Source organism: Nicotiana tomentosiformis, chromosome 2 (genome assembly GCF_000390325.3).
Source record: "Nicotiana tomentosiformis chromosome 2, ASM39032v3, whole genome shotgun sequence".
Lineage (NCBI taxonomy): Eukaryota > Viridiplantae > Streptophyta > Magnoliopsida > Solanales > Solanaceae > Nicotiana > Nicotiana tomentosiformis.
This window is the reverse complement of record NC_090813.1, coordinates 125,866,644-125,872,643: the sequence shown is the minus strand read 5'-3', so window position 1 is coordinate 125,872,643 and position 6,000 is coordinate 125,866,644.

Here is a 6,000-nt window from a genome sequence, read left to right as displayed (position 1 = left end):
TAGGAACTCCCCTCTCACTCTAGAGCATTTCCTCACTCTAAAATATCAGATTTTTACCTTACAAATGGTCCTTAACGTCTATATATCGAAATAGGGCCAGGTTATAAAAACCAAAAAATGGACCCTCTGAACACAGCTCTGCGGTCGCAGAGTGGACCGCAGATCAGGGCTACAGCCCGCAAAATGGACCACAGAAATGGTCCCAAAAGCTGGGCTAGTCTGGTCCAGTCTGCGGCCAGGTCTTCGGCCCATATATCAATTGTGCGGCCGCAGAATCTCCCTCCGAAAATCTTCATGCTGGTTCTGTGACGGATGTGCGGCCCGCAAAATAATTATGCGGTCGCATAATCGACCGCAAAACAACCTCCAAAATTGGCCCATTTCTCTGTCTCACTTTGCGGTGGATTTGCGGTCCGCATATCAGTTCTTCGGTCGCATAATGGACTGCAAAAATGCCCTATTATGTAACAATTTTTCTTCAACTCCCCGACACTATGTTCAACCCAAAAAGTCCGTACCCTGAAATATATTACTCTACCTGGGCACCACAAACCCCCGGGTTTTAGGTAAAATTTTTACGGGGCCTTACAGTTCTAGATTTTTGCAAGAGGTATGAGTGTGCCTCGGGCAGATCCACCCATTGTTGTGGAGGATCGGGACTCTCCTCCGTAACTTCGTGAACAAGACCGAATCTCGTCGGTTCACGATCGACCACCTGCTTCGATTATACAGTCCCCGGATGTTCCGAGGGGGACTGATCAAGCTTACTCACTGGGCCAGCAAGGCCCCCTTCTCTAGTATCGATAAAGACCGAGATCGGGGCTGGCAAGGACGCTTTGTCCGAGTAAAGATCGAGGATTTGATCCGCTAGGAATACATGCCATTCCTTGATACATGGAATGCATCTCGTAAGTGCAGCTCCCTCTTTCAACATCAAAAATTCTTCTTTTTCCATTTCTATCTTCTCATTCATGCTTGTGGTTGTGCAGCTGTCGCCCGGGTTCCGAATGTGCTCCCCTGGTTAAAGGAGTGGATCGAGGGCATCTGTACTCAGATGTCGTACATTGAACGTACATGGAGCGGACTCTTGAAGGGTCGATGGAAGGCTCGTTCTCATGGTAGGGTCTCTTTTCGAGTAGCCAACACTATGTCTTCACCTTTTATTATACTAACTCATCTTCCTTCTTTGTTATTGTAGGTTTGCCTAAGACCACCAAACTTAGGCCTTCGGAAGGGGATGAAGATGTGCCCTCGCCCGTTGATCCCTCTGTTGCTACCACTGAGGGAAAATAGAAGAGGAAGAGAAAACCCTCGGACTCCCTGAGCTCCGAGGTGAAGAAACCGAAGAAGGGGATGCTCCGCAAACCCATGGTGGGCTCCAGTTCCCGGGTGCCAGACTCCGACTCCCTCCTCCAACTTAGGGACGAGCCGGAGGATGAATCTATTTTTGTAACCCACGGGACGACCTATCCCGGGGACTGTGATGCATCCGAGGGGGAGACTCGTGAGATCGACCCCCCCTGAAACTCAAAAGACCGACGTGAACACCCGGGGTGAAACTTCCCATGATGTTGGTTCTGCTCCAAAAGAAGCTCCCAACATAATTGAGATCTCGGGGATGCCCTCTTATACTGAATCTATGCTTGAGGAGGCCCAAACGAGAAAGAGAAATCCAATGAGGGGGGCCAGGGTACAGAAGATCCCCTTCACTCCTTTTTCGACGGATTAGACTCGTCCACTTTGGAAGACTTCTCCGGGCTAGGTGACCTGGAAGTTCCGAAAAAGGACGCTTTGGAAGCCGGCGGGCCGAGCTCGAGCCCAAAATTGGTTAATCAGTTCCCCGCCCCGAGCGTGGACCCTGGACACAAGAGTTCGATTATACTGACCATCCCGGAGGATGATCGAGTTTTGTCCGCTCCTGTGGGGGTAGCTAGCTACCTCTGATGCCTAGTGACCGAGGAGGACCAAGCAAAAATGAATGTAGTGAACGTGCCATGCCTTTTTAATGAGGCGCAACATGCGTTGAACTGGGTAAGGCATCATTTCCTTCCATCTATCTGTAGATATCTGTGTTTGACGTTACTCACTCTTTCTTTGCCCTTTTGCAGGCCTCGGTACTTCACCATGAGAGCTTCCTTCGGTACCGGGTTGAGGTCAACCAACTAGAGTTCGAGATCAAGGAGCTTGCCCAATTAAGGGACATGTACAAGTTCCTTAGCTCCAAGATGAGCTGGTTATAGCTCAGAAAGAGGCACCGGCCTTAAGGCAGGAGCATGCCGACTTGGTGGAAAAGGTAAAGATTTTCGAAGTTAGAAACAAAGGTCCAGTCACAGGGGCTAACAATAATACTTTACAGGTCCAGCAGAAGATCGACCAACTCTACAAGGAGATGTATGAGATCCAAGTGATGGCCGATGGGTGGAAAAAGAAGATGGACCTGCTGGCCTCGGAGAAGGAGACCGCCCAGGCCAAGCTGTCTTCGGTGAAAGTTCAGCTTCAGGTGGCGAAAGAGAAGGCTGATAAGTGGGTTCGACAAAATGAGGACCTCTAAGCACGACTAGGCTCGACCTTTGTTGAACGAGATGCCCTTAGCAAGGAGCCCGAAACAACAAGGTCCAGGTTGGAAGCAACCTCGACTGATGTTGACGAGATGGTGGTAGGCTGATGTAAAAGTTGCTGAGGCTCGCCTGAAGACTACTTCTAAGTATGTGAGGTGGTTTTCCCGAAGGGAGACCCTCGAAGAAATACATGCCCGAGGTTTCGACCTATCTACTGAGATCGAAGAGGGAAAAATGCTCGAGGTCGAGGCCAAGAGGCTAGATGAACCCTGAGGTGAAGAAGGCTCCGAAGGCTCTGAATAATCCAAAGGCCTCGACGGTTCTAGTGACGAGTCGGGTTCCGGTGAATACCAAGCGGAGATGCCTTAGGATTTTTTATTTGTTTTTGTATCTTGTACATATATTTTGTTGAGGTCGTTTTTATTGGATTGTAAAGATACTCCGAAATGCATAAAGTTTTTCCCATTTGACAATTTTCAAGTCTGTTATCTTTAGCATCTTTTTACAATTGCGAACATTTCTAATGCCTTAGCATATAATCGAACGTAGTAGTAAGTCATTTCTCGGAGGTCCGAACAAGACCTGTTCTCGATGCAAATTTTGCTTGAACTTATGGGAGCTTGGAATGGCTGGAAATTTTCCCAAGATGCTTGTTTAAATATTTTTAGACTATATCTTTGTCGAGGGTAACCTTTGAACATGTTTAGAATTTTGTTAAAGGCCTTATATTTTAATTACGGGATTCGGATGTATCTGAACCATTTTTAGGCTGGTCGTAACCTTTTAGGTTTAGGCACTGCCTAATAGGTTTTGTGCCCCCGGGTTTTGATAACCCGAGTTGCCCGAACTTATCTCGGACGGCAGTCCCCGAGTGAGGGTAGCCCTTCTGGCTCGGATAAGGGTGGCCCTTGGGCTCGAATAAGGGTGACCCTTGGGCTCAATAGTTCCCGAGTAGAAATAGCCCTTAGGTTCGATGCTTTTAAGAAGCAAAAAGAATGTTTGTTAGCAAGGTAGACTTTCTTTCATTTATGTGCGTAACGGTTAAGATTGTAAGCGCGTAAAAGCTCGTATTATGGCTAAGGTGGCCTGCACGGGCATGGTTCACTTGATCATTTGGCCCTTACAATAAATCCTAACCACCGAGCCTAGACTATTTAAGCATAAAGTTTCCGTCCTTGCTAAAAATCTTGACGCGAGGGTGATGGACCCAATATTCGAGGTCGATCTTCAAGAGGGCTTGGATACTATTGATGCGACCATTGACTTCGATTTAAAACCGGTCTTCAACTTTGAGTTAGCACGATTTACTGTTGCCTCGTTAAAAACTTTGTCGGAAAACCCATTTGGGACTAATCCAGTTCAAGGAAAAAAGAGTGCAACACGTGCTTTCAGACCTAACAGCTACATTCTCCTTTGGTTGTTTCATGCAAGTGTTAGCCCAATTCGTAATATATATATATAAAAAATGAATGAGGTCATACCTTAGAAGTAGTACCATTTTAAGTGGGTCACGTTCCAGTTGTTTGGTAGCTGTGCACCATTTCCTACTTCGAGTTTATATGAACTTTTTCCGGTAATACGGATGACTCGATATGGTCCTTCCCAATTCGGTCCCAGGTTCCCTTCGTTCGGGTTCTAGGTGTTCAATATTACTTTTCTTAACACCAAGTCCCCGACATTGAAGTGTCGGAGGTTGGCTCTTCGGTTGTAATATCTTTTTATCCGCTGTTTCTGGGCAGCCAACCGGACTAGGGCCTCGTGCCTCTCATCCAATAGTTCCAGACTCGTGCTCATGGCCTCACCGTTTGACTCTTCGGTTGCATATCAGATTAAGCCCAAGAGGCAAATCCCGAACTAAAAAGGGATCTTTATAGGCCACGATCACCCCACTCGGGGACTGATACTTCGGGCAAGCTCGAAAGTAAAATGGGAAAATAAGCCCAAAATGCAAATTTCGGACTAAAGAGGCTACGACTGAATTAACACAAATCGGAGATGTCAGAATTCTGTAACAAAGCAGGCCTTCAAAATCAATCATAAACCGATTAGAAAGGCTACCCCCCGGCAAAATCATAAAAGGCTTCGATAATATCAAGCCTCGAAAACTTTAATGAGTCCAAAATTGTTCGAACTCTCGAACAATTCCCTATTTCATGCCAAGGCATTACAAGTTTCGCAAATACGAATGATAAGAAACTCTTTCAAGCCGGAAAGGGGACAAAGACATAAATAATCCTTTTTACAAAAGCCTAAGGGTTACTTTACTTCGAGTTCGAGCAAGCACTGACTCGACCATAAGGCCTAAGGGTTGTCTTCTGCTTTGAGTTTTATAGACCGTCCTCGCTCAACTAAACCCCTAAGGGTTACTTTACTTCGAGTTCGAATAAGCACTCACTCGACCATAAAGCCTAAGGGATGTCTTCTGCTTTGAGTTCGAGAGACCGTCCTCGCTCAACTAAAACCCTAAGGGTTAATTTACTTCGAGTTCGAACAAGCACTCACTAGACCATAAAGCCTAAGGGTTGTCTTCTGCTTTGAGTTCGAGAGACCGTCCTCGCTCAACTAAAAACCTAAGGGTTACTTTACTTCTAGTTCGAGCAAGCACCCACTCGACCATAAAGCCTAAGGGCTGTCTTCTGCATTGAGTTCAAGAGACCGTCCTCGCTCAACTAAAACCCTAAGGGTTACTTTACTTCGAGTTCGAGCAAGCACTCACTTGATCAAAAGGCCTATGGGCTACACTAGTTCGGTTTTGATCAAATTATCTGAACCCCGACCTTAGAATACAACTTCATAAATTTATAAGGCAGAAGGGAAATAAAGGCAAGGTTTGCCCGGACCCCCGAACACAATTTTATGCTAAGGCATTTTCGACCTTTGTAAAGTGCAGAAAAGCAAAGGAAAAACACAAAAAGCAAAAAGGCAAGAAAAGCCTTATGTTTATATTCAAAGGTTTTTACAAAAGGCCAAACCGTCCCCAGAATAAATACAAAAGAAAAACAAGAAACTTTAATATCCTAAGTGGCTTGGTCTTCATCGGAGGCCTCGTCCTCGGGATTTTCCTCGTCTCCAGATTCGCTCGAGCTATCGGAATCTTCCTCAGGGAAGGCCAGCCTTCGAGCCCTGGTTTCCTCCATCTTGGCATTTTTAATTTTGGCCTCTACATTGAAGCCCTGAGCACTGACCTCCTCAAGAGCTTCCATCCGAGCTTGCCATTTAGCATGTTCGGTCATGCTCTTGGCCTTGGCCTGGTTGACCTCAACATCGATCCTGAACTGGGCCACTTTAGCATCAGCTCTTTTATTGGCCTCGGTCACCTCAGATCTGGCTATGGCCGCTTCAGACCTGGCTATGACCACATCGGATCTGGCCATCTCGAGTTCATTAGCCAAGCCTGCCTTATCATAAGTGACCAAATCTAACCGATGCTGAAGCTCCTTGA